This window comes from Carassius gibelio, chromosome A2, assembly GCF_023724105.1.
Source record: "Carassius gibelio isolate Cgi1373 ecotype wild population from Czech Republic chromosome A2, carGib1.2-hapl.c, whole genome shotgun sequence".
NCBI lineage: Eukaryota > Metazoa > Chordata > Actinopteri > Cypriniformes > Cyprinidae > Carassius > Carassius gibelio.
Genome location: NC_068372.1, coordinates 17,734,727 through 17,754,404, shown reverse-complemented (window position 1 = coordinate 17,754,404; position 19,678 = coordinate 17,734,727). Strand labels below are relative to the sequence as shown.

The window sequence follows — 19,678 nt, the reverse complement described above, 5'->3', positions numbered from 1 at the left end:
CTTGGTTAGTAATGCAAATATTATCTTTTGAAATTACAAACTCCCTGTACATTCTGAAAAAAAAAATTACACTATTAGGTTAAGAAAATAAATTAGCACAACTTCCCATATTTACACACCAGTTACACCTACAACTTTACAGTATACACCTATACATAAGAGAAACACACACACACACACACACACATACACTCACACATAAGTATGTGTATGTGATAGATAGAAAGACAGACAGACAGACAGATAGACAGATAGACAATGGTCGTCAAGCTCCGAACAAAGCAATTATAGTTACAAAGAAACCATAATAGTCATTTAAAGTTACAGTTTTTTCTGCCTTGTCATATTGCTGGTCATGCCCATATCCTGTTGCTAATGGTTGCTGTCGCTCATGTTGCCAGATCTCATTGAAAATGAATGAGCTCTGGTCACACTGTCGCCCAATCTGCTAGAGGTGTGAACGGGGCTAAAGGGGTTGTAGAGAAAGTGAAAAATGTTCATGTAAAACTAAATTATAACTGTTTAGCCTTTAAAGAAAGAATCATGGATTACCATTATAAAATGGTTAAAATGTATGACCCAGCTTCATTAGCTCTCAGGCTAAAACAAAAGCTTTTTGTTTTCAAATATGTGGGTGGAGTCAATAGAAAAATACAAGAGAGTGTTGATGTTTCAGGGCACTTCTTACAGCTTGCCAGTAACAGCAATTATGGAACATGGAAATCATCACAGTTCAAGCACATAAAACAGTCCCATAATGCTGTGTTCCAGATTACATTTATCTACAAAGCCTGTCCTGTTTGTTTATTCACACCAGATTTTGGACTGAAACAAGCACTTTAATTCAAGACCACAAGCCATCATGTTTCTGTGAGTGTATTCATTATATCAGTGAGAAAGTTTAACCACTGGGCTGCTGTTGGTTTATGATCATAATTCACAAGCACAAGCTGTCGTGTAGGAGGCTGCTCGTTATATAAATGTGTGAGTTAGTCTGTAAGAGAGATGGTTGCAGACACCAGCAACAAAACCCTGTTAATTATATTTCTCCTGACAGGAGTGTAGGCTGCACCACAAAATTAAATTAATAGGTATTAGAGCTAGCCGTGAAAACAGCAGGACAGGATCTCAGACATGGTCAACATACACCTACACCTGAAGGAGGCTTGACTATTTGCTCTGCCCACAGCAAGTGACAGCTTTAGTAGCGATGTACAAAAACCTCCAGATTTCGTGCTTGGCCCAACAAAACAAAAAAAATTGTTTTATATCGTGGATTTGGGGTTATGCTGTCCTTGTTTCACCTAATGACACACAACAAAACAAAAAATGTGCGTCATAATTTGGGTTTTAGGTTATTTAGTCACTGCTTTTATCTGACAAGAAGAACACCTAAAGTGAAAGACCAGTTTAGTCTTTTTGCCTGCCGCTACATTTTGCACATGCATAGTCAAGTGTTGTTGAATATGAGAATGCACTGATGCATTTGCTCATAATGTGTACTCTTTACAACAACAACAACAACAACAATAATAATAATAAACGGGTGGGTGCCTGTTATAATAATAATACTAATAATATAATTCTAATACTAAGGCCCCATCTACACGAAAACGCGTTACGCTGTATACGTAAAAATGTTGTATCGTATTGGCAATTGGTCCAGATGGATTTAGCATTTTGGGAGCCTGAAAACGCAATTTTTTGTAAACTGGGTCCCAAAGTGGATAAATATGAAAACGTCACCCTTGCGTTTTGGTGTGTACAGCCAATCTGTATATTTTGTGAAATGATGATGTCATCACCTCATGTCTCAACTCTAGTCAGACACTGCTACGTCACATAACAGCAACAACAACAATGGCGGAAATGCTTGTGTTAGTGCTGCAGAAGCTACTGATCTTATTAGCTTTACTAAAGAAAAAAATTTAATTTACTAAAGCAAAATTGTTTGTATACAGTGCATAATGTTTGTGCACACTTCAAGTCTTCTTCGCCATTTTTAGTGCATCTCTGTGGCAGAATCACAGCGCCACATACTGGTCTGATATGTATACCACATCGTTTTGAGTCTGTTTCAATTGTTTCGTGTGTATGCAAATATTTATTAAGACAAAGCTGTTTATGGAATTTTTTTAGAAGGAAAGAAAAAAAAAAGATTGGATAGGGAAAGCTCTGGCTACATGTGTATTTGGCTACTACAGTGTAATATCTGCTAATTTGCATTATCATTGCATGTCAATAAATTATACAGAATACAAATTGTTTTTAATGACCTTTACCTAAATGGGGTGTATGTTGAAATATCACACGTTCACTGCCTACACGGAAACAAAATTTGTGTAGAACCAATTGCCATTCAGAAATTGCTATCAAATTTCACAAATGATTCAAATTGCAACAGAAATGGCAAGTAACATGCTTTTTCACCTCTACAACTGCTAATTAGTTATTCGAATCAAATTGTCTAGTGGAAAGTTCTAAACACACCTCAGATACTGTCAATTCATAACGTTTATATAAATGTATGGATCGTTCATAGACTGGCATAGCCTGTTAGTGCTCTAACACATTCAGTTACCGCTGGAGACAAAGAAAAGATATATAATTTACTTGAAATACCACTGCATACTGCCATTACAGTTTGTTTAGAGTGTTGTGTTGTAGTTAAAGTACACATAATGTGTATCACAGAGGAGCAGAGCCAGTGCAACACAAACAATTTCATGTTTTATAAAAAGGCAGTTCAGTGCCAGTTCTCTTCTCTTTTTCTTTTGTTAGTTTCCCCCCTGAGCATGTTTACTATAGCTACAAAAGATTGTAGTACTGCACAAATCTTAACACAGACTTGTGTAAGTGGCTGTGGAAGCCTGCCCCAAACACCGATGGAAATCAAAAAAGCCTTATGGTGCTTTTCTGCCTTTATGGTACATCATGCCTTATGTGGTAATAAAAAAAAAAAAAAAATATATATATATATATATATATATATATATATATATATATATATATATATATATATATATATATATATAATTCAAGCCTCAGAGCTTGTCATAAAATCTCATGTGCATAATATTCTCCACTAAATATCAAGTCGAACCAAAGGAAGGTGAGTGATGTCAGAAATACAACCAGCCTACTACAATCCTTTCCGTAGAGGTTCCACTTGTCTTTTTTGATGTTGCCGCTGAGTTACAAAAGGCCCTACTCAATTTCAGCAAAACCATTTCTTAACCACAATGTCAAGAGACAGTCATTTACCATTTGCAAGTTTTAGCAGTATGGATAGACAGAGAGCTGGGACTGACAAGCTTTACACGTGTCGCCATATCCAAAACCATAAAGTTCATAATGTGATAGATGGCTTAAGACTATACCCAATGGGCATTTGTGCCATATTAAATGGAGCTTCCCATCAGGGCCTCGTGAAATTGGTTTTTCACACTCTGTGCCTGGTGCTCTGTGCCTGTTGACCTTGATTATTTAATTTCATTCAAATATCCGATGTTGATCTCATGAGCGATGCAGCCCAACTGCCCAAAGGACCTACGGGAGCTTAGCTGTTCCCACTTCCCAAAGCAAGGTTCTGTTTATAAGCGCTCATTATCAGCATAACACATGCATGACTCAAATTAGTCAGTTCACGGTGACAACAACGTAAAACACAATTAATCCAAAGAAGCTGATGGGCTGTGCCAGAGGGATGACAGTTTAACGAAACGAGAGGCTAAAGCGATACATCTGTCTGCAGTTGTCTGGTCTGGTTCAGAGAGAGCAGCGCTCCTCCTTGAGTTAGTCACCTAGTTTACACTCCATTTATTTAGAGGCTTTAGGTAGGGCTGTTAACAGGGTTAGACCCTTTCATCCTCACGGGTCTGTCATCACCTTTTACTCCCTGTCTCTTCCTGCTGCTCTCCTGTGAGCTATCCTACTTCTAACAGAAGTGTTGCACGCATGCCTGCATTCACACACATGCACAGGCTTTTGTAGACAGATGAATGTCTTGCACTAGTTGTCAAATGGAGCATCATGTCTACTTTGACCTTCATAAGAGAGAGAGAGATAGAGAGAGAGAGAGAGAAAGAACATCTAGGGAATACAAATCTAATGTAGCTTGTCCATTATTAATGACTCTATGCAGATGCACTTTAGTCAATGAAAACCCATGATGCAATGGGAATTGAACATATGTCCAAAATATCTCCAGCGTCTCAGGAGTGAAGACACTAACAAAATAAAACAATTCAAGTTCATGCTTGTCCTTCTTGACAATGAGAAAAGAATCAAAAGCCAATGAAGCAGTAGTATCGCAGAGTATCACATCTATGTTGATATTCAGAACAACATCACACATATGTATCATTGCTTTTATAACAGTTCAATAAATATGTTACGGTTGATTAACTAATATTGTACGCAGTTGATTTTTGCTCCGCCAAACCAAAAAAAAAAAAAAAACTAATTCAAAGTAGGAATGCTGGAACACACAGCAGTGACATTCCTAAATGGAAGAGTTGATTAAGAGAATTATTTAAAGACTTACTCATGAAGACACTATCACAGTTCATGTAATTACGCACTATTCAATGCCGTTTGGTATAAATAGTGGACTAGTGTGTTCACACTGAAAATTCCAACAATATGAAGCACACTTCAAATACCTGGGTGATGCACTTAATTAACCAAAGCTTCACTCACTTTAAAGGTCGTAGATTTAATTATTTAGTGGAGAGGGAAGGACTATCAGACACCGATGCTGGATGCCTAACTTGATGTCTAAATGTCAAACACTAGACAGCAGTGTACAGAGTTTAAGTGCACACTGTATACTGTGGGACACAACTACTTGTTTCATTCTTAAATGAATCAGTGTTTTGAAAGAATTGGTTCAGTAAATGATTCCAAAAAACAACCACCTACTGGAATATCGATGTAACTGCACAAAGGCTCACTAAGAAAAAAAAACACACCACTAATGCACAGATTAAAAGCCTTCTGAAACGTGCAATCTCAGACAAGCAGAGGGGTACAAACACTGAAAAGGACCGTATATTAGAACTGAAATGAGCTATTTTATAAAATAAGTTATATAATCAAAGTATGACTTCATGAGTAATCCCTCAATTGCAGGCAAAATCCATATTTCTTCCATCATTCCTGGGCAAAAGAGCAGGATGCTATATTTCAGCAAGCTAAATTTAGGTGGATGTTATTGATGGATGAGTCTTTATGCGTCTGGCCTCTGAAGGCATGCCTGTGTTCGACACTGAATCAGTCGGTTAGCGCTGACCCACTTTCATTTCTTATTCCAATAAAACATTGTTATTATTATTACTAGCATCAGTATTAACCGCATAAATCATCAACAGGGAACCCTGTGGCTATCACAGACACATACCCCATCGTGTGATGTAGTGCTCCCCACAAACAAAACATACAATGACCCACTTAGATATTCACCAAGAAGCCATTCTGCCTCAGCGTGAAACTGCAATTAACTCCGACCAATTCAGCGGACACAAACCATCAGAGATTAAACAGATGCTGCCATGGCTGAGAGGTGCAAATGTTGTCATTCCAATTATGATTTCTCTCAAACCACAGCAGAATTTGCAAGACCATTCTTATTCGACATTTAGAAGATTTTCTGACCAAAATATAAGCGCTGTGGGGAACATTTGGTCTGAATATTGAATGCATTAAAAAAAAAAAAACCTATACCAATATAGTCAAGTAAAATATACTTCACTGTATTTTTTTTTTTTTTTTATTCATGGGCTGCATCACTTCACTAGACTCTCATTAGCGAAGGAAACTGTCACCCATTAATTAGTGACAGTTAGCATTAATATTAAAAGGAAAAAATCATTAATTAATACCACAAATTATCCAAACCTCCGGAGATTTCTGTTACCTTACTAGTGTTTTAAATGTCTCCTTTCTTTTCTCTCTCTTTTTTTTTTTCAGAAGCCAGCCAGTCTTGTGATTTGCTGAAAATAGCAGTCTCCTTCCCTCATCCATCTACTCGTGATTAGTCATTTACGACAGCGAGCTGGATGAGCCACATGGCGTAATGAATGATGAACAAACTGTGTGGATACATGATTGGTGTTGTCGCTGATTGAGTGTCTTCACTACAACATCACTGATTCTGTTAACAATAAAATAATTACTTTTGAGGATATTGACAGCACGCACACACATACATATCTGGCGCTGGTAATAACATTGTTAATACAGATTAATTTATCTGATGAAAGACCAACGTAGAGTATGGGTTAAAGACTTTTCATTATCTTTATTTTGGGGGTAATGCGAGTGCATATGACTTCAGTTCACATTTTCCCTCACTTAAATAGCAAATCAAAGTGTTTTCAGCATAACTTACTCTCTTATCAGCATATGCACATTGTTTAAATGTATTACTAAGAGATATATTTGTTTTCCCAGAACGCTCAACCACTCATAAAACTGCTGATTTGGTATATAATGATCATGTTTGAGTGTTATTAGGAAGGGTTTGCTTAGTGCACTAGAATGCCTATAGAATCAACTGGGGGTCAGTGTCCAGTTGCAGTGATTGAAGTGTAAAATCTCTGGGCCATTAACAGAGGAATTGCTATGTGAGAAATACTGAATGTGAAAATACAATAACCTTACACAAAAATCAGATTTTTGTCTCTGCATTAGTGTAGCTTATTCACAATTTGTGGCTTTATAATTGTTTAAGTTTAAATTAAGTTATGAGGCAGTTTATCAATGTTTAAACTCATCCCCAAAAAGAATGTTATTGTCCTCCTCGCAGCTTCATGCTGCTTAATGTTTTGTATTTTATCTCTACAAAACTGTGCTCACATTGCTCCAGTTGTATTATTTTAATCCATCATTACAATGATTCATAAAGATAAACTTTTGCCTTCTTTTTCCCCTTATCATTTCAATTCAGTATATTAAATTTGATACAAATATGTCCATAATTCACGTATTTAGTAGGACAGCACATCATAACAGAGGGAGAAAGATTTTGGAATAACTGGAATAACTTTGGAATTCTTCTAGTTGTGTGCTGAAAATTAAAATATAGCTTCCCAAAAAAAAAAACATAAATTGTCATAAATTGTCAGTGTTTGTGTGTGTGTGCATGTATGTGTTTATGAAACAAATTTCTGAGAATGATGATGATGGACATTTATTGCTGAAGGATTCAACTAGGCATCTTTGGCTACATTTGAAAACTAATCTTTTTAGCCTTCTGTCCACACGGAAGCAGCATTTTTGTCCTGCACAAACTGAACTTTTTGAAGATGCTCTCCGGAGTGAATACATTTAAAAACACTATTTTCACATTGTAGTGTGGACTGTGAAAACGGAGGTAATTGGAAATGATGATGCATGCTCATTCAAGTGAAGCAAAATGTACCAATAATTGTAAATGTTATGTGCTATTGACTTTCATGGCTTTGCTAAATATATTCTTTACTTTGAACTTCATGTTGTGTTCCTGCAAGAAGACAAAATATGTACTTGTAATTGCTGTCCTGTGGCAAAACATGAGGGAAACTAAGAAATTTGAATATACATGCTATGGTAATTGAGTGGCCCTGGATGCACCAGTAAGCCATGAGATATTTTGATAGTAAAATGATTGTTCCAGAAGAATAGCGAACTTTTCAAATGCATTCAGATTACAATGTAAATGTAGGCTGCATCTGAAAGCTTAGGCAATGACTTTGCAGGCTATGTTTGTGCATGTACATCTGAAACTTATTTTGGACAGGCTTCTGAGGCATCGTAAATGTTTAAAGATTTACAACAAAATAGAAGGAGCTGTGGTGATAAATAAGCAACTGTTTAATTACTACAATACTAATTTCTCGCTAAGGATGACATCAAAAAAAAAAAAAAAAAAAAAATTAAAACAAAATCTGACCATCAAACACAACTTTGAAAGGGGTCATATGATGCTTTTTTAAAGATCATTATTTGGTGTATTTGGTGTAACAGAATATGTTGACATGCTTTAACGTTCGAAAAACACATTATTTTTCAAATACTGTACATTATTGCAGGTCCTCTATGCCCCGCCCCTCTCAAACGCATCGTTTTTACAAAGTCCTGCTCTGATTGGCCAGCTGACCCAGTGCATTGTGATTGGCCGAACACTGCAAGCACTCGTTGAAAATGTAATGCCCCTTTCCACAATCACAAGCTTCATCTTTCAAAATAAATGCAAAGACAGTTAATAATGTCCTTAGTTTTACCATCAGTTCAAGCACGAAATGGGAACAGAGTGGCGTGACAGACAGTGATGAAGCTTGTATGTGTTTGCAGTACACAAGCCACGGATGGTTAAGACTGCTGCCTCCACCGTGTGACCGTCTCTCTCTCTCTCTCTCTCTCTCTCTCGCTCTCTCTCACACACACACACACGTGCGACATGCAAAACTCTGCATTTGAACAGTTGATAGCAAATACTTAAGTTAATAACAAAACATTCTTCCAGTAGCTTACTCAAAAAACACCAGATTGTCATAGCAAAGTCACAATAACCTCCTAGATTCACGAAACGGTCATCCATAAAATGCGTTGCTGTTCTGTTGTTAGTAATCTTAAAAATCTTAAATACTTCTGTAAGTAACAAGATAATGAAGAGAAGAACCCATTTGTGATGGCTACTCATCTCTGTATTTACTACGAATGAGCATCGCTGGCTCACGGGCTACTATGAGATGCGTGCAATGACGTCATCACACTGGTAGGCTATGCCAAGTGAAAATAATCAATTTAATAAATGCACAAAACACCCTTTTTTTTAAACATCACTATTACATACACACAGAATCTCCCTGACATGGCTGCTTCAACACTAACTGTGGTTACTGAGACTATGCCTTCTTTCTTTGCGTGAACATTTGGGCGGCATTACACAAATATTTCCACATAGTGAGGAAGACATGTGGGGGCATGTTTGAATGAGCTGTTTTAGGGTGGAATGGCAGAGTCTTAACTCTGATAAAGAATATCTCTTTGGATTTAAAACTTTAGTCTTTGCAACTTTACAGATCTTCTTCATGCTCCAAGAGCTTGTAACACTCCAAAGAGAAAGAAAAAATGAAATCGCATCATATGACCCCTTTAAATGCCCACAATTGTGGAATATAATAGGCATCGAATGATAGATTTATCCTGCATTCAAAAATCGATCAGATGAAGGTGTCTCAGCAGACACAATCACTGGATTCAGTCATGCCCCATTGCCTTCCAACCTCCATATGCTGCCTGGGGAGGCAGCATTCTTTAAGTTTCGGATTCTAGGCCAGGGGTGTCAAACTCAGCTCCTGGAGGGCCACAGCCCTGCAGAGTTTAGTTCCAACACACATACTGTACCATGTAGTTTTCAAATAAGCCTGAAGGACTTGATTAGCTGGATCAGGTGCATTTAATTAGGGTTGAATCTAAACTATGCAGGGCTGTGGCCATTCAGGAACTGAGTTTGAGAACCCTGGTGTTGAGTATCTGAAATGGATTGATAAGTCGATGCAGGTGCAGCATTAATCAATGAACATGCTCAGGTGCTTTGTAACGCAGGTGCAATTCTTTTCTATGGATAACTAAACCCAGAGCTTTCATGCAGAAGGTAAAGAACTCCAGCTGGTCAGACATCAGTGTGTGGCCACACAGGTGCTTTGACAATGGCTGTGTCCGAAAGCTCTAAAATGCTGCCTTCAGTGGACACATTCCATTCCAGGATGCCTCAGAAGCCTGTATGAAATCATGAAGTGCCTTTGTTTAAAAACGCTGCCTGCAAAGTCTTTGCCTGGCAGCAAGTATACAACCTAAACTATAAGAAGAGCCAAGGTTCAAAATGGTCACCAGCTACTGTGACAACCAAATCATCTGACTTCCACAAAAAAGTGATTAGAACAGCAAGAGGAAAAACAGAATGACGATATATCAGGGTTACATTCATGTTTGACATAATGGGCAATCACTGGTAATTAGCATCCTCGTCTAAAACATTAGTCAGGATAATTAATCTTAATGGTTGACCTCATAAACTTCGTGCATGAACCACATTATGACTTTTCACAGTCAAAAGCATTGCACTTTATGTACTCCCTGACCCCTACTTGACAATTTTAATGGAGTGGCAAAGAAATAAATTAATAGACCAAATTAAATGAATAAGAACAGACCTTGTTCTGCTATCAAGCATGTGATCATTTGCATGCCTACCTTAGAGAGAACTATGAAGGCATGCACTCAGCAAGCATGTAAGCTCAACTCCGGAGGGGCTTGATTTACAAAATGGCATAAGATCAAACACAGAGCTTGAGATGAGGTTCAAATGCATTAATTAGATATGAACTACAGAGCTTTCATAGAATATTCAACATCTCTCCGAAAAATTGTTAGAATTATTCAAGAACGTATTCATGGTTATGTCCCACTGATATTAGATGTACTTCTTAGAAATACAGAAGTAAGGGGCAATTCTCACAAAACGCACTTATGTTTAACATATTATACGACAGAGACATGCATGACTGTCAGATATTAAATTTCATTTTGGACTGTGATTTTCATTGAGGAGTCGTGGTCCAATAGAACAATCATCGCATCTCTTGACATGGTCTTTCTTTGGCTGTTCGGGTCATTCTGTGTAATGATCCACAAAGTCAGTCCTTTGAGCCAACTGACCAGTCTGTCAACCAACCACAAAGACAGCGAGAGTATTATCACATTGGTAGCTAAGACATACTGTATCTTTCTTCTGTGTCCAGATGAGAATGAGAGACACTCAAGATTTTCTTTATATCTGACTGAGAATTAACAGCTACACCACTGAGCTTTTATAATAGAAATATAAACTACATTTATATTTTATCTGCCCACTTTTTTATCACATTTGAACTATTCTTATCCTTAGACAAAAAGTCTTACTTGGAAGCGTCTTATAATTTGATCTCTTAATTTGAGAATTAGAAAGCAAATGAAAGATTATTTTCTTGTAAAGTGTGCTCCAGCAGTTTTTATTAACAACTTTTAAAGTGTATAAATAAACTTTCAAGCATCTATACAATTCTTGAATTTCCAATGTTGGATCAAAAATGGCTTGTGATACCAGAATTGTTTGTGCATTCTTCTGTGGATGCGGATATAGCGTGTCTGATGATGTTGCAGGGTGTTCCTTGCATCAGGATCCTATGAGCTGGAACACAGTTAGAGTTTCTGGCACTATATTCCATGGGGCTGCAAGGCTATTATCTACAGTGATGACACCATGACCACTGTAGTCAGTTACAGAATGAATCACTCATAAAAATAAAATTATTTACCAGGGTCCTTTGATTCTGAATAAATGACTTTTTATATGAGCTGATGTTTATTAGTTAATTAAACACATACAGCTTTCAACTGTCTTCAGTTAGAGTATATGTCTGGTTGACGACAATGATTTGTTTAGGATGCACATTATACTGTATAAAATAATTGCTTTTTTTTTTTTGTCTGTTTAGTCTTTTAATTTAAAGTTCAGGCCAACTAATGCAGTTAATTTATGCTGCTTCTAAAATGACTCATCAAAAAGTATTTTTAAGCTGCATTATTTACATTTCCCATTTATACTGTTTAGCCGTTGTATTCACTCTAAAAAACGCTGGGTTGTTTTTTCAACCCAACTGCTGGGTTGAGGCCGTTGGATAGGACTTTGGGATGTTTTAACCCAAGTTTGGGTTGAAAATAACTATCTTTTTTAACCCAGCGGGGGTGGGTTGAGGACGCGGACGTGAAGGAGAGCACGCACGTCACGTCAAAATCGTACGTCTCTCCAGTGCGAGCAGCCGCCATTTTCTCAGCGTGATAGAAGCGAGAAGCGAGTGAAAGACTATGGTAAGTAACGTTAAGTATTCAAAATGTAAAGTTATCTTTTATTGTTTACCCGGTTGTATGAAAGGCGGAAGGTTTTATGAAAGGCGGAAACAAAGGAGCTTAACGTTATATCTAACGTTATATAAAAAAAAACGGACGCGGTTTTCGCCTGGGACACGGAGGTCTTAACTGCCTCATGTAACGTTACTGAACGGAGGATGTACTTTTAATATAACGTCTGTGAATGTATTTTGTCATATTTACATAAGATTTTACATTATCTGTTCTCTTTGAGGCGTTAACAGACGGTTATGGTCACGGTTACGCTCATGTGAATTTGTCTTTTTTTTCGCGGTTAAACTGAATGTATGTTTGTCTCCTAAAGGAAACGGCATGGTGTAGTAAAGACTAGCATAATTATTTTGAGGCTGTTGAAGTGGTAACTGTTAAAAGTATGTTTTACATGTAATGTTTCAGACTTGTCCAGCTCCTGTATTCATTGTCCTCGCGATGAGAGTTAAAGACACAGAAGCTGTTTGTGTGAGGAGTCACAGACCTGTGTGAGGATGAGGAGGAGGTGTTCTTCTGAAGAGAGGGACAGACGGTTTAAGGAGAGTAAACTTCAGAATAACATCAAGTTATCTTTATTTTTACTAAGACTAAAATAATGTGTGTGTTTTTTTTAGATGTTGAAATCCAGAGACAAGATAACTTCATTCTTTTGAGACTGATGTAAGTTAAATTATTATTACTTTTTTTTTTTTTTAGAAAATTAATGTTTCTGTTGTGTCCTGCCTGTCAACTTCACATGTTGATGCAAAAACAGTGTGATTTTATATATGTATGTATGTATATGTTAATATTTTATTGAAACCATTGATGCCCCTCTTTGCAGAACTCAAACTAACTGGAGTTAAGGACACACAAGTCTGCTTGTGAGGAGGTGGTTTTCTCAGCTTCTTCTGAAGAGAGGGAAAGATCGTTTAAGGCAAGTAAACTTCATAATTTCATGTTATCAGTTGTTGTTTTTTACTAAGAGTAAAATAATGTTTGTTTTTTGTTTTTGTAGATGTTAAAAGCAAGAGACATGGGAGATCATCATTCCCTTGAGATTTTATGTAAGTTATTTTTAGAAAATAAATTTTTTTGTTGTCTCCTGCCAGTTTACTTCACATTTTGATGCAACAACAGTGTGATTACGTGCTCATTTCATTAAGACCATTGATGTCTGTGTTTTTTATTGCAGAACTCAAACCAACTTTGGAGTTGTCTGATTTGGAGAGTCATTATTCTTGGTCTGCGCTCTTAGAGGTAAAGTTCACACAAAAAATCATTTACTTGCCCTCAAGTCATTCCAAACCTATAAGACTTTTGTCTGTCTTTACAACATAAATTAATATATTTTTAGTTTTCTCATAATATTTGTTAATCCATTTATAGTTTAGATAATCTGTATTTTCAAGCTTCATAAATATAGAGTTATTGTAGAAGTAAATTCTGATATTTATATATGAATACATCTTAAATTATATGATAGCAAACATGTATGTTCAAAATAAAATATTGGTCTCCCAGACCAGCAATGGAGGACACAAAAAGAGAATATTAAATATATTCATATGTTTTCCAAAAAATGAACAGGGTTTGTATGAGTCAGGAAAAACATGAGGAGAGTAAATTATGAACATTTAAATTATTTGGTGAACTAACGGTTTGAAGAGCAGCCCTCCACGTACATGAATATTGTGAGGTATGTGAATGTCATGTCTGTTTTAATGTTTCAGTAAAGAAGCTTTCTGAAAGCAATATTTATTCAAACAATATTGCATGTCCTCACACTAGTGCTGCCATTATAGACTTCATGAGAGCTGTGGTGGACTGAGACATTAAACAACCACACAAAGTGTTGAAACTTTAAAACCGATTATTTACCTATCCTTACGGATGTGAATACACCTCTACCTGAAAATGGATAGTTTAATTAAATGTTTAATTTTTTCAAATTTGTTTCTCTTAGGCCACTGATGAAGAGCAGGCGGTGACTGGGATGAATGCTGGTCAGAGAGGAGAATCTTCTTTCCCCTAAACAGCGGTGGTTTTAAAGGAGGACGCTGCCCTGGATGATGTAGAAGATGTCACATGCTGTGCTGATGGGGCTTCTTCATGATTACATCAGTTATGCTAAAGAGATCATGAAAATTGACCGTGATGCATGATCTGTATTCATGGACAATGAAACAAACTGTAAGTGTATAATTTGTAAAAAAAAAAAAAGTTAAATGCTTTTTCTGTGTTGTTTAGTAGAAAAGTTTACACTCTGTCATTCATACACCTGCTAACATTCTTTCACACACACACACACACACACACACACACACACGCGTCTGCTAAAGGTTATAATATCAAAGTTAATGTTGTGATTTATTTGTGTACTGTCATGCCAGAATAGTTGGAAAAAAAACTAATTGTAAATTTATTGTATGTGTTTTCGTATATTTTTATACAATATATACAATTGAACAAAGTCCAATTTGATCTTAAGTTATATTCATCAAATGTTCAATGCTTTGTTTATGAACTCTGTAGCTGTTAATGCCATCCTTTTCTGCATTTCTTCTAACATGTTACTTTTTGACTTTTCTCTTGTTTTTAATAAATATTTTCCTTTTGGTAATTATTATTTGTGTGTAAAAGTGATATTTAAAATGAACAACATTTGTAGGTTTAATGCCTAGCTCAATTTGGGTTAATTTTAACGTAGAAATGCATTGTTTCCCCACATGGCTGCACTCTGCGAGTTCATTTTCTGCCAGCAGGAGGCGCTAAGAGCGGGAGAGGTAGGTTTCTCCGGTAACGGCTGCAGAGCGGTGCTGAGCTCACAAACGCTGCCTTATCAAGCATATGCGAAATGATATCGAACATTTTCTAAATACAGTAGTTTTCCTTCTGAAATACAGTGATAAAAAAAACACCCGCTCTGTTTTTTTAAACCCTGCAATATAGTCATTTTAAACCATAAAAAAGGCAACCCAGCAGGCTGGGTTAAATATGATAACCCAACTGGTTGGGTTAAAACAACCCAGCGCTGGGTTCGTCCCTTTTTGACCCAGCGCTGGGTTGTCAAAATAACCCAAATTGGGTTGTTTTCAACCCAGCAGTTTTTAGAGTGTTTGATATCAGCTGCTCAGCTCAGAATATAGTTTTTTTTTAAACATGTGGTGCAATGACATCTTAGAGGTTTTAGTTCAGAGAACCAAATTATATTTGTACACTGAATTTCAAATAGATTTTCTCTTTTTTTTTTTTTTTTTTTATGTAACTACTGCCCAAATATAATAACTGACACTGTGCACTTTCTTTCAGTAAAGAACAACCTGTAGTATTTGAAGCCTATCCCATTATCTGCACTGGTTCCAGACAGTGCTTTAGAAATCCAACCATGACTTCATTCGATCTCTGTATACTCTCTCCTTCCCCTCTTCTCTCTTCTGGTTGTTTGTGTGATATGATGAGTTATTGAGATACTGAAGTGCAGGGAAGTAAAGCCTGCCGTGTGATAATGATCAGACTTCCTACCTGATACAGCAGAGGGGGGCATGACAGGCAGTGCGGGTGTAAAGTGAGGGGTTGATGAAACCAAGTACTTCCTCTGCAGTAATACACAGATCAATAGTGCTGTATGAGCATCATAAAAAAACAAAAAAAAACAAAAAAAAAACACGACATGCAGCCAAAAAAGCATTGCTGATTTTTTTGTTTACACGATAAGATGGTGATGCGTCTAACATATGGTCGATGACCTTTGAAAGCATGCCCACTAAAATATTAGTGTCTCTGACTCCAGCTCATAAAATCTGGCACAACAAGGGAGGCCACCTAAGTTCAGCATGGTGACAGTTATATATGAGTGAATCATAACCACTTTAGGGTGTAATTTTCTCCACTTCGGCCTTTCTGAGATTCCATTCTGCTGTCTTAATTGCCAAGCGGCACCACTTACATTAAGTGCACTATGCCCCTTGTCACTGTAATGCTGAAGCCTAATTGGTCTGTGCGGATACAGGAACAGTTTGATTGCCATTGTTATTCCTGAATCTCTTCACCAAGCCTGCATTCTGGCCACTACTTTGTTTGAGTTATAATCAGACCTTCTGAGAAATGCTTGGTAGACAGTATCATGCTGGGTGTTTCTGGATCTGTAAGCTTTCGCTCTCTATCCTTTCTTTCGCTCAGGTGCATCTTTGGTTTGTTGAGGTTATCGGCACTTTCTGTTTACCCCCCTGCAGAACCGCATCTCTGCCTCGATGCGAGCTGCCCCAGCTTGCCAAAGACCATTACAGACCCTAAGCTTCAGTTTCTCTCAGTAAACACCTGAGACCGCAATGTGTTTATATTCCCAGCAGCGTGTCTAGTAGTCCTGGTTGTTGAGCTAAATGCTCCTCACGTTTAAACAGTCAACAGGGCTGTCAAATTTCTTCACATTTTTGCAAATATATGTAATTTTTTTTTCTTTCTTTTTTTTTTACATGCAACGACAATGACTTTCCATCAGCTGGTTGTAGTAAATCAATTTGCTGTGTGGTAAATACAAACCCGATTGTTTTCGAGTCAGACGTACTGTCAAGATCACCATTAATCTTGAGGCTGCCAGTGACTAAATGTGTGAGTAGCGAGCCGACAGTTTTGCGAGAAAAGGTGCGTTTTCTCCTCGCCATGTCAAAAGTAAGAATGAAGGAAAGCCCTGCGATGGAAAATAAAGTTAAAATATGAGGAATGAAAGACCTTGGCGAGGCAAGGGCACTTAAAACCTGGAATTCAATTTTTGGGACAGATCTCCCTTTTTCTTGACTTATTCTAATCCAATTTCTTTTATTCCAGCACATCGCTCTCATTCCCTCCCTTCTTTTGTCATAGACACATTAGCGTGGTGGCTTATGGAAGGCAGGGATTATAGAAAGTAATGATTTTTCAAGGCCTGATTTTCTCCCGCTGGAGTCCGAGAAGGAATTAACTGGTATGGGGTTGTGTGGCAGTGGGGAGAAATACCTGACTACAATGACACGCGCCGGGAGAGGTGACCGCACAGGGATTTTAGGACGTGATTGAATTGCGGCGTGTTAAAAACCTAATGGTGCACATTTTCTGTGTGAATGATCCCATAAATCCTGGGAAAGGATCCCAGGTAGAAAAACACAGCTGGCAGGGATGAGCGCTGGATTGCTTATTAATGCTGTAGTAATAAAGTGTGTCTTTCCCAAAACCACTGTCCTCTCAAAGTGTGCAATCTGCTCATGATAAAGTAATGTCAATAAATCCGAGGGGAAAACTGATAAACATGCCGTTAATGTGTTGATGTTGTTGTTGATTTTTTACTGCAGTGATATGAGAGTGATCAATACGTTAGGCAGTTTCTAACTCATAGTCACAAAACAAAAAGACAAAATAGCTTGCAATTGAAACTTTATTTCTCATGACTCTGACTTTATTTCACAACGTGACTTTATATTTCACCCCTGTAACTTTTTCATTTTTGCAAATGCAAATCTTACTACTCACAATATCTTCTTTCTTTAAATGACAAATTGTTTTTCTTGCAATTTTTTTTTACTACTTTTTTTATTTTTATTGTTATTTCTCATCAGTTTGACTTTACATTATAAAATTGTGACCAGTGTTGGGGGTAACACATTACAAGTAACACGAGTTATGTAATCAGTTTACTTTTTCAACAAACTAGTTAAGTAACTAAACAACCCGAGGCTTATTAATTCATAGTGTTTTGTGTGTGTGTGTGTGTGTGTGTTATTAAAAATAAAATAAGTAAGCCCAGCCCAGGAAACATACACACACACACACACACACACACACACACACACACACACACATATATATATATATATATATATATATATATATATATATATATATATATATATATATATATATATAAAATATTATATAATTACTTTCCCAACACTGAATGTGTCTTGGTCTCACAATGTGACTAAATCTCACTAGTGTAACACTATTTTTCGGTTTAACATAAATCTCACAAGTGTAATTTTATATCACACAATTTTTACTATATTTACTGTTTTTTATTTATATTTATTTATTTCAGTTGACTTCATTTCTCATAATTGTGACTTCTCACCATGTGGCTTTATTTCTCCTTCAGCATTATCTCACATCTTTTTTTCCTTTTTACTCTGAGGCACATCTCTAGCATGACATGGAGTGAGGGAAGAAAAGAAAAGTGCTAGCTAATAATAGTTAAGTGTCTTAGCATAGTATGCGCCTTTTTCTCTGTCAATGAGACTTTCATATCCATGTCTTTATTATGATTTTTTTGCTAAGATAGGCTTTGCTCTTTCCCGACAGCTTCCCATGACACCTTCTGAGCCTTAGGTGAATGCATTAAATCCTTTCCCTGGACTCACTATGCAGTCATTGCTTTTTATGTGGATTTAAAAGGAAAAGATGGAATAGATAGCAATAAAAAAATAAAAATGCTTTGCATAAAGTCACCGATAAATTTACAGGGATTTATCAATATCACTGAAAGCACTATAAACCGTGCATGATTTCCACAGCTGTGGCAGTGTGCTGTTTTTGTGTTAAGAATTAGGTCAGTGTGACCATAAAGGTTCATGTCTTTATTGCCACGGTGACTTTCCTCCTGAGAATATTGCCAGCCATGCACTTTAGAGCATTAGTTAAACCCCCGGACAAGGCCAAACTAAATGCAGTTGGTGTCACAACTGTGCTGACAACATAGTCTTTTCCATCGCTTTTCAGTAAGAGCAAACAGAACATTAATTCTCCTAAAGCCACCTTACTTCAAATGAGCATAAGATATTAAAAACATTTAACAGCCCAATTAATTGCCTTCACATTGTAATAAGTACACAATGTATCCCTCTGGATTAAGAAGGACCTTAGCTGTTTTAACAAAAATTAAGCAAAGCTATTAGAAACAGTTCCTAAGGCTCAGGGAACAATAAAATTATACGTTTAAATCTCAAAGTCTAAATATATTTCCAAGAGCTGACACTTAGCATGCCTATTGTGATCTCCACATTTCTACGGTTCTCCTCCAGGATCCCTTCAGACCCCTTGAACACGTATAATAAGGTTTCTTCCTCCACTAACAAAGTAAACTCAACTTTTTAAAGACTACTAAGGATGCTGTGGAGGCAAATCCTCCCTGGATTTCTTCATTCCTCGCAGTCAGGCAATTTCTAACAGAGCAGAGCATAAGAAACACACACCACTAGTATTGTGGTAATGAGCAGCCTTTCACCAGAGTGATTCTTGGTTGTTCATGTGTTTCTGTTGTCAGTTTATTTCTTGTAGTGTCGATGCTGCTGTCCAAGCCCAGGCTTGACTAGGAAAGTGGTCCAGAAGAGAGGGAATCATTTAAGAGTCTCTTAAACAGGAAGTTCAAGTGCTGAAGCCAAACAGCTGTTCTACTGTGGAAGGCAGAGCACGACTCATTATCCAACTGTCTACCGAGAGCGTTGTTGGGGAATTATTGGCACTGGCATATCATTAACAAGGATGCTCCAGAGCAGTGCACTGCTGAAAGACACATTCATAAGGGCCTTCAGTCTTGCAACAGCTGAATTCATCCTGCCTCTGCATGTAGGTGTAGAGTTTAGCAGCTGTCTCAGATATTTACCTGTGAGTTTGTTATGCAGGAATTACTGATGTGACATTTCTGTGCAGTCGTGGTCTCAAATTCAAGAGTTTCATCAGTAATCTTTGAAACTGTCTGTGATTTTTTATGTTTCTTTGATGGATT

General features: G+C 37.1%; 2 long non-coding RNA genes across 2 annotated transcripts; both read left to right on the top strand.

Moving 5' to 3' along the window:
• The first annotated feature begins 11,651 nt into the window (after nt 1-11,651).
• Nucleotides 11,652-12,867, top strand: LOC128029251 (uncharacterized). Its single transcript, XR_008187322.1, has 3 exons — nt 11,652-11,895; nt 12,352-12,606; nt 12,770-12,867. It is a non-coding gene; the product is annotated as an uncharacterized LOC128029251 (long non-coding RNA).
• A 70-nt stretch (nt 12,868-12,937) lies between these two features.
• LOC128029250 (uncharacterized) lies at nt 12,938-15,046 on the top strand. Its single transcript, XR_008187321.1, has 3 exons — nt 12,938-12,992; nt 13,121-13,185; nt 13,892-15,046. It is a non-coding gene; the product is annotated as an uncharacterized LOC128029250 (long non-coding RNA).
• Nucleotides 15,047-19,678: the final 4,632 nt, after the last annotated feature.